We start from the raw sequence: 10,228 nt of genomic DNA on the forward strand, positions 1-10,228 counted from the left end.
CACTTTCCCCTCTGGCCCTGCCCATGGTAAGCTGATGGCCTTTGAGAGGTTGCCCAGAAAGGAACGTGGCAAAAAAGTAACAAACCCCTTGATTGGCACAAAAGCTGCAGCGATCAGAGGGCAAGTCAGTGGCTGACTTGCACGGGGCTGTCCCAGAAAAGGGCTTATCTCTCTGCTCCCACCCACCTGCCCCAGTTCTCAATGCCAACGTCACGCACATGGCTTAGCAGAACGTTTTGATCTCTGTCTCCGCACAGTCATTTCCTCACCTCCTTTCTTGTTATTGTTACTCTCCCGCAAAGCAGATGATTTGATCTGCCCAAGGGAACCTTGTGAGAACTTGGTTTTTTTCTCTCTTTTCTCTTTAACAGGTTCCCTCTGGGAGCAGCTGGGTGGGCAGAGCAGAGTGACGGAAAGACAAGGCCTCCTTCCTTTTGGACAAAGCTGGGGAACTGAAGGTGACTGGCTTGGTACAAGGAGTTCAGAAGGAACCGGACACCTGCACATTCTGTCTCCTCATTCCTCCTCAAACCCTTCCTGGTCAAACATTCTGGCCATTCCTTCCCGGAGCTGAGATGGTGTAATGAATGAGGAGAAGCGTCGGGAGGCATGCAGTGGGATGGCTGCCCTAGCAACATTTGGCTGGGCCCGAGACAAACATTCTGAATATCTGGCGCTCATAGCAGGGAAGGGATCCAACGCGGGGACTGTTGTTCTGTGTGGCTTAAGAAAGGCAGGGAACCTTTCTTTCAGATCGAGGGCCGCATCCCCTTCTGGATAACTTTCCAGGGGCCACAGGCCAGTCACAAGCAGAGCCTGGGGCAAAAGTGAGATTTTTCTCTTTGTATAACAGTAGGCTAGTTTCTAGCACTTCTCTCCATTCTGCTCTACAGCACCAAACAGTGTTACCAGGATAGGATTGGACAATCAGATTGAATTTTGGGGGTTTGTTCAAATTATGGTGGGGAAAGGCAGGGGCCTTTAATGACCCACGATCCTTCTTAGAGCAGTAGCAATGGGTGCTGCCACAAAAGGCAATGAGACAATGCCCCCTCAGGTGTTGTTGTTTTTTTAAATAGTCTTTATTCAATTTTCAATGCAGAAATACAGTCTTATATCGAAAATGGGGCAGGGAGGCATAGCTGCCAAGTCTCCCGTTTTTTGTGGGAAACCCCTGTATTTTAAACCGTTTCCCGCTGGCAGCCCGGATTGGAAAAAATCCCATAAATCCCCCGGATTTCCTACCTGCCAGGGAGGCTCCATTTTGGGTGCCGGCGCCACCCAATTTCCGGTGCCCAGATATGGGTAGCACAGCACCGGAAGTCGCTTCTATGCATGTCCGGACATGCGTAGAAGCGACTTTCGGTGCCGCTCCACCCATGTCTGGGCACCAGAAATTGGGCAAAAGCGGCAACGGAAGTTGCTTCTACACATGTCCGGACATGCGTAGAAGCGACTTCCAGTGCTGTGCTACCCATGTCTGGGCACCGGAAATTGGGCGCCGGCGGCACTGGAAGTCGCTTCTCCGCATGTCCAGACATGCGTAGAAGCGACTTCCGGTGCCGCACTGCTGCTGATCCTGCATTTTTCAGCGGGAGACTTGTCAGCTATGCAGGGAGGGGGGAAGATTCGTAGATTTTGCTAACCTATCTTGTGGTAAGCAGCCAATTTTCTGGGCCTGTTTTGATTACTGTTTCAATCTAGGGCAGTTGTGGGTAGAGATGAACAGATCTATTAATTTTGTGTTCCCCCACTTTCTCATTTCCCCCCAGTCTTAAGTTCATTTCACCACATTTGTCTGCAATTTTGCGTGTGTGCAAAAAGCCATTAGCTGTTCATTACATGTAATGCATGTATACATAATACATTCCTCTAATAGAGACATCTTTTGCAAGTAATGTCCCCTAATGTAATGTCTTTTTGTATGTTGTTTTCACTCGTATATGTGTTTTTATGCATGCACTCTTTCCCTTGGCATACACATGAAGAACTGCATTACAAAATTCACAGAAATGTGAAATTCAAAGGACCACTATTGTTTTAGGAAGTGCATTACATTCTGAACCGAACCATATTTCTCCCCCATCCCTAGTTGTGGGGAAACCCTACACTGGGCTGAGTTTTAACTGCTTCGACAGTGCCAAGCTGGCCCTGTCAGGCATCCATGAATCAGTCACTAGGTTGCCAGCAGATGATCAGCCGAGCAAAGGCATATAGAAATTTGCTAAGAGAGGAGGGTGGAGAATTTAAACTAAAAGAGTTTAAGGATTTACCAGGAATGTTAACTACATGGCTACAATATCATCATTTTAAAGAAATATTTAAAAAGGATATGAAATGGGGGTTTGGGGAACAACTATCACAATTAGAGAGAGACCTGTTTAATTGTAATGTCAAAGTGATGTGTAAAATGTACAAGATGTTTTGGGAATGGGAGACAAGGGATGAACAAGTGAAATCTTCAATGATATCCTGGGCAATAGATATTGGTCATAATATAGAAATGGAAGCATGGGAATGGTTAGGGAATACGGAAATAAAATTAACAGCATGTTATGGTTTAAGAGAAAATTATACGAAAATGCTATATAGATGGTACCTAAGACCTAGCAGATTGGCAAAAATGTATAAGTCAAAGTTGAATAAGTGTTGGAAATTTGAAGAGAAAGAAGACACCCTTTTCACATGTGCGTCTTGTAATAAGGTTAAAGCTTACTGGGAAATGATATATAATGAATTGAAAAAGATGTTTAAGATAACATTCATTTTTTAAAAAACCGCAGAAGCTTTTCTCTTGAGAATTATAGGATAAGAATTACAAGAAAAGAGATTCTGACTAAGCACTGGTTAGATAGCCATCTGTCATGGATGATTTAGTTGACATTGCTATATTGCAGAGCATTGGACTAGATGATCCTTGGGATTCCTTTCAACTCTACAATCCTATGACTTGTCAGGATTCCTGTCGTGAGGGTGCAGACCTTTCTCACTAGCATCCTATATGATGCCATTGTATGTGTGTGTTTGGAGGCATGTGAGGGACTGACATATGCACTGACATCATTGGTATGGCCAGTGGGCATGATCCTGTTCCCCCCTTTACTCCTTCTGTGGAAGGGGAAGCATGAAAGCTGCACATGATTTGTTCCTAGAAACAAAGCTGAGCTGCCAAGCCCATCCAAAATGTGTTGGTGCTTTTGTGAGCATACCGCTTTGTGCCAGACGCACCTTTTGCCACATGAGGACGGCTGACTTGGAATGGGATGGAGGAGCTGGGAGCCAGCACAGGCAATGATTTCCACCCCCTGCCATTCCCTGGAACAGTGGGAGGCTCTCCCAAGTTGAAGAAAGCGACGGGCTTGGCACCCAAACTCTGCTCAAGGGAGCTGCAGAAGGATTTGCAGGTTAAAGTTGGGATTATAAATCAGAGAGAGAGGAAAAAACACACAGAACCCATCAATCTCTTTTGTGCCAGCTGCTGAATGTGCGGCTGCCCACACAACAGATGGCCCCCCTGGGAGGGCAGAGCGACTGCTTGAGAGGCACGTAGGCTGTGCCTTTAAGGGAACCGGGGCGAAACTTTATGTAACCGCGTAGGCTGTTTGGAGCTCTTCCACTGCTTCCGTGAGCCAGGAATGGGAGGGAGACTCTGTACGACACCAATCTGTTGCTGTTTGCGAGATAAACGCTCACATGCATCAGCTCCGATAGAGCCAAACGTTATGGGAGGGTGGTTGCCCTGGCAACAGAAATCTGCAGAAGAGCCATGCGTGTATTGCTGTCAGCACATGCCAGGGAGCTACCAGAAATGACAGCGAGAGCAAAAACAGGCTCAGAGTCTTTGTCGGGAGAGGGGCTCATGGAGCTACCATACCATGGACTGGACTCTGGTGAATGGGTAGGCCTGGCTTCCTAGTTATTCTTGGATACCCTTCTGCAGACTTGGACTGCCCCAGTTAAAATACATTACTATTACGGATGCTCAGCACTATTTTTCTAGAAAAAGAGGTGCCAGAACTCACCCTGAACGCCTCCCTCGTTCTCTTAGAATGGCACCCACCTGAGAGGAAAATGGAACTGGGTCCCGGCTGGGGAAAAAAGCCCTGCCAATAATAATAATAATAATAATAATAATAATAATAATAATAATAATAATAATAATATAATTTATTATTTATACCCCGCCCATCTGGCTGGGTTTCCCCAGCCACTCTGGGTGACTTCCAACAAAATACTAAAATACAATAATTCATCAAATATTAAAAGCTTCCCTAAAGCTTGCCAACACTACATCTATATGCTAAATGAGGAAAGCTTGAAACATTTAGGTCTTTTTTAGGTTAGAGAAAAGGTTAGGAAGATAGAAGCACATCAAATTATGCCTGGTGTGGGGAGAGTAACTGGAGAAATGCTTTCCTCCTGTAACGCTTGTTATGGAAATCACGGAAAGGGGGGGGCACATCTTTAAAGTTGTTAAATGTTATAAATATTATGCATAAATGTTTCCTTTCGACTTGACAGCTCAGGGAAGTTACTTAGTTTTAAAAATCATATAAAATCAACTCCAGTTTCCTCCATTCCAACGCTATTTAGCCCTTGAAAAGGGACTCCAGGAAGTGCCCAGAGGCACTTTGCTGAGCTGATTGTTGGCCATGCCTAATCCCATCACCAGACCCACCCAGGTGACAGACGATGCATTGTTCTTTTCCCATGGATACTCAAGAAGTTCCTCCCGGTACTTATCACACGTTTACTTTTGCCCTGAACCATTACCCTTATGTTAATCTTGTTTACCAGTATGTTAATCTTGTATGTACCTCCCCTTTTCTGACATTTAGCTATGTAACTATGATGTAGGAATGATGCTTTGGAAATGTATTCTGGGATTTAGGTGGGAAGTTTTAAAAGTTCTTGCAACCCTGCTCCTGCTGTTCAGTCTTGGCTCGAACCTATTGCGCAATGTTGCTGTTGTTGTTGTTTAGTCGTTGAGTCGTGTCCGACTCTTCGTGACCCCAAGATTTATTGCGCAATAAACCTTGCTATTTTGCTCCGGTTGGTGGCTGGACTCCTTCCTTTATTCCGCAGTGGACTGCAGGCTCTTGCCTGACGAGCTGGGTGGCTGAGCAGCCTCGCACCCAGAATTTTCTATAACGCGCTAGAATTCAGGAACACGCAACGAAGCTGAAATGTTGAAGGATTCAGGACAGACAGAAGAAAGAATTTCTTCCCTGAGCTAAACTTGTCAGGTTGTGACTCTGTTCTGCTTTCACTGTAGGAGGCAGTTTTCCCATGAAGCCCTGTTTCTGGGCCTCATAAGCAGGGAGAGAGTACTGTGGTGCTCAAGGTCCTGCTTTCAAGCTTCCTATTGGCATCTGCTTGGCCACTGGTTGTACCATGGAGCCCAGTGTTTGGCTTTTCCATGCCTGTGGGGGAGAGATGCAGTGCAGATAGATGCAGGAGGGCATTCTAAAGCACTCCTGAAATCTGATTCCCTATCAGCAATGTGGACAATTACCTTGTGCTCCAACTGAAGGACGGGCTAGACCTTCAGCACAATTTCAATTTGTTTCTGTTTGCTTATACACCAGGGGGTGCTGATGGGGTGAGGATGTCTTCTTTCTGTGCAAAGGCGTTCCAATCGGGGCAAAGCTGGTTTGAGAAACCATAGCGTCTTATACCAAAGTACAGGATGCATATGCATTTTGGATAGCAGTCAGTGTGGAGACAGATTTAAAACCCAGCACTGGAAGTGCACTGAGAGGACAGTAAATGGGAATGTGAATGCAGCTTAAAATGACCTCACTTCACCGCTGTGCAGAATCCATCTGTGCCTGAAGCTGCAAAGAGAAAGAGCTGAATGGCCACTGATTTGGAGGCCAATTTCCTCCCCTGCTTTACAGATTGATTTCTCCATCCAGCAAAAAAACAAAACAAAACAGCTTCTCCCAGTAGACATTTAGTAGCCAGCATGGACCTGCCTCCAGGTGGCAAGTGGCTGCTGACATGTCCCCAAGCCTGCCAAGCTGAGAGACAAGACTGCATAAACTAGCATCCTTTCCCCTCTTTTCTCCCCCCCCCCTGATCTAGAAGATGTAACAACATGGTTCACCCTCATCAAACAGATAGACAGCTTAGATCAGTCTTTGCAAACCTGGTGCTCTCCCGAGGTTTTGGAATAGAACAGTTCCCTCCCTCGCTGATATATCTGAGAGATACATATTGCAGCAACCAACTATGTACTGTAGAAATAAACACGGAAGGTAGATTGTTGCAATATCAGGCATAGGGTAAAGCATAAGTGCAGAAATCTATGATCTGGAACTGTGTACTGGTGGTGAACGGGATCAAATTCCAAAGAAAGGGTTTTCACACATGCGTACATGTGCACCCCATTCAAACATATACACATCCCATCACCCCATTCTGATCCCCTCCTGCTCTCTCTTAGGGATGAGTGAATCTGCCCATTTCAGTTTCTCATTTTTCCAATTTTCAGTTTTCTACATTTCCATATCAGTTTGCGACAAATAAAACAAAATCCATGTGAAAATTTGTGAGCATTTTAGAATTCCTCCTACTCTACAGATATTTATATGAAGCTTTGCCTAACACCTTTTTTGCAAAGCAGTTTCCTGTAATATAATGCATCTGCTCTAATTTCATGAATATATATGATTTAACACTCATGCTACCTCAGTAGATGCATTTTTTAATTTATTTTTTTTGCACTTGGCCGGAAAACTGCATCGCAAAAATTCTAAGGAATGCAAATTTCGAAAGATCATTGAGTTCCAGTTCATGTATTGTTTCAGGGAAGTGTCGATTAGGTAACCTCAATGAAAACTTAATTGAATTTCTGCCCACTCCTTCCCTGCACTTGCCCTTGCTCTCTCTCACATACATGCAGTTCTCATTCTCTCCCCCACCAACCCACCCAACTGACTTCTTGTCATTTTAAATAAATACTTTTCACTTGAAATGCTCAATTACAAGGGTCCTAACACATTCAAGAAGTGCTTAAAGTTCTGCCGCTCTGTGCCCCCCTTTCAGGCTCTTCTGCTTCAGATTTGACATCTCCCAAGGTCAACTGATGTTGCTGAAACCCAAGAGCACACATAGGCAGGGGAGGAGATTTTAGGTAATTTATGGTATGAGGCTGGCCTCTTGAAAAGGGGTCCCATCTCATGTTCCTAAAACTCCTCCTGGGCTCAGAGCCCACTGACAAAAACAAGGAAGGGCACTTGTGTTACCAACCACCCGCTGTCAGTAGATCAATTTGATCCATTGACTTCACTCCCTGCAGACACTCTCAGCTCCCGTGATCTCTCCTCCTGGCGCTGCTGTTCTTCCAAAGTGCCAGACATTTCAAGCACCTTAGCAATGCGATCCGCCTTGCTTTGGCCATGTGGCTAATGCCGCAGTCTTGCCAGCCGCGTGGTGAATATGCTGCCATTTGCTGTAACGTTATAGGGCCAGCAAGGGAGGGGAGGACCTTGACTCAAAGGCTGACAGCTGCTTTGCACTTATAAAGCTGGAGTGTAATTTGAAGATTTGGAGATATTCCGTGGGAGTGGTTAGTGGCAGCCAATGCCATGCAGAGATATGTGTTGACTGTGGCTTGATTCCTCATCACCTGGAGAATGTGTGAAGTGACGCAGTGACGCAAAAGCTCCACATATAGAGATGTCTCCTTCCCACATGCATCCAGGCGTCAGATGGTCCTGCTGTTGCCAGCTGATGAACACAGGAGTCTGAGCTGGCCCTGAGCGTGGCTGCAGTTAACATGCACATTTTCATAGCAGGCAAAACGGGGCAAGCCTGAGCAGCCTGGGGAGTCGGAGCGTGGTGGTGGCAAAAGGTAGCTCTTTCTCTCCCTGCCAAAGTCTAGACTAGAGTGGCTGCTAATGGAGAAAATGCCATAACAATATAAGCAAACAACAATGCTTCCCATTTCTCTCTTGCACATACCCTGGTGGCGGGTTGCCCACAAAGATCCGGCGGCGGGATGTCATGGTAACCTTGTTGTGGCAATCTGCCCCATGTTCCATTTTTCTAGCAAACCACTGGACTCGCCCTTTGACTCTCTGGTTTCTGTGGAAATCCACAAGGCAAGCAAGGCTTCTTTCACTCAGCCCCCAATTACCTGCCTGTCTCCCTGTCTGTCCACCTCCATTGCCAAATCAGCCGTATCTGCACAAATTTGCTTCGGTTGCATAACGGGATTTGTTTGTCAAAAGGCTGCAGTGGCTGTGGGCAAGTGGAATGCGGAGGTGGACAGGCCTTTTGGGATGCAGGTGACAAATTGTCCAAAGGATAGATTTCTTCCACGGTCAGTTTCTTCCAGGCACCAACAGGCCTGGTGCCTGAAGTCAGCTCCCCATAGGATCTCTTGGGGATCCTGCCATCTTCCATTCTGTGGACATGACCAAGGCAGTGTAGACATCACAGAGACAGGAGTGTGAACATGCCAGGAATGTGGGCTTGGGAGACCACATCGTCATTTGTCCTGCCATGTGATGCCCCAAATCTTCTTGATGCATACAGAAGGCATTGAGGTGTCACTCCTGGTGAGGGTAAGTTGCCCACGATGACATTGCCCCACCCACTTTTGCCTCTGGCCCCGCCCACCACTGGCATGTGACCCTCTTCTTTGTAAGGTATAGCCCATAAGGAAATGAAAAATGTTCCCTGTCTCTCTCCTATACTTTAGGCAAGCAAGCAAATAAAAAACCACCATATATCACTGCCCTACCATTAAATGCCATTCTCTTACAATACCCATGTCAGAAAATCATTGTCCATATTAGCTTTCCCTGTGCTTTATGGGATGTATTTTCCTTTGCAGGTATTTTCCAATTTTTTTAATGCATAGCTTGGTTACTTAATAGCTGATCTTTCTGGACCTGGGGGAAAGAAGGAGGCCACTTTGGGTTACTTTCTGGGAATACCCAAGCAGAAACAGATCCAGCAGCAAAAAGAAACTACATACATCAGATGGGCATCTACAGTCATAACTCAGTTTAAGTACGCCTTGGTTTGAGTATTTTCAGTTTAAGTACTCCGCGGACCTGTCTGGAATGGATTAATCCACTTTCCATTACTTTCAATGGGAAAGTTCGCTTCAGGTTAAGTACGCTTCAGGTTAAGTACGAACTTCTGGAACCAATTACACTCATACCTCGGGTTAAGTACGCTTCAGGTTAAGTACAGACTTCCGGAACCAATTGTGTTTGTAAACCGAGGTACCCCTGTACTACAAAGAAATGGTGATCTCTGAGATAAGCCAGTTGGTTTTGGGCCCCAGGGTAACAACTGCATCTGCAGGCACCCTATGAAACTCGACTGTGGCTTCCCATGAACAGAGATTTCCCTCAAAGCAAAAGGTCAATTGAACAACATCACAGCATGCGTCTTCAGCAATCGATGGTGCCAAAATGACCAAATGCCACCTTTTTGTCTTTGTCACAGGGGGAAATCATAAATTAGGCATGCTATGCTTACTTCCAAAAGTCAAGAGGCATAGGAAATGTGGCGGAACCAACCTGTTCCCTCAGTAAAGTTGCAGCAAACATTTGAAGGCCGTGTTCAGTTTTATGGTAAGATTTTTATTGCTTTACTGTCTCGTTTCCTGAGGATTGTTTTTATGAACGTTGCTTAGAAATAGGAATAATTAAGCAATATATAAAGGTATGCAAGTCATTGCAATCAAACCTGATCTTGTTCTTCTTGGGTAAATGCAGAGTTTCTTTCCTTACATTTCCAGACTGGATGCTCTTGCAATTTGTGAATTTGCATTTGTTAATTGCTTGTGCTTCTCTGTCCTAGGCAGGTTGAGTGGGCTGAGGAAGGAGGAACTTATCTCACAACAAGCCTCAGTGAACTTTTGACTTTCATGGGCCTGCTTAATTTATACAAACCCAACTGTATAAATTCTTCTCTGGTGGCCTGGTGTTCTTTTCTCTCTCCCCCCCCCATCCCAACACCCCCCTTCCATGTTTCATTTATCTCTGACATGGAAGCTATCAAGGAAACATGGTGCAACTGGAATGCGAAGAAGCAAATGTGATGCCAAAGGCTATGGAAACAGCACAAGGCAGAACTGATGGATGTCCACAGAAAGGCAGCTAGGAATCGCACATGTAGTTCTTCACAGGCTAGATTGGGCCAGCTGGTTAGTGATTTAGGTCAGGCATCCCTAAACTGCGGCCCTCCAGATGTTTTGGCCTAC

General features: G+C 45.6%; 1 long non-coding RNA gene across 1 annotated transcript; it reads left to right on the forward strand.

The window, feature by feature from the left end:
- The first annotated feature begins 3,741 nt into the window (after window positions 1-3,741).
- On the forward strand, window positions 3,742-9,957 carry LOC148686950 (uncharacterized). Its single transcript, XR_015948462.1, has 3 exons — window positions 3,742-3,898; window positions 9,469-9,596; window positions 9,826-9,957. It is a non-coding gene; the product is annotated as an uncharacterized LOC148686950 (long non-coding RNA).
- Window positions 9,958-10,228: the final 271 nt, after the last annotated feature.

The sequence above is a fragment of the Zootoca vivipara genome, chromosome 2, assembly GCF_965207765.1.
Source record: "Zootoca vivipara chromosome 2, rZooViv2.hap1.1, whole genome shotgun sequence".
In the NCBI taxonomy this organism is placed as follows: domain Eukaryota; kingdom Metazoa; phylum Chordata; class Lepidosauria; order Squamata; family Lacertidae; genus Zootoca; species Zootoca vivipara.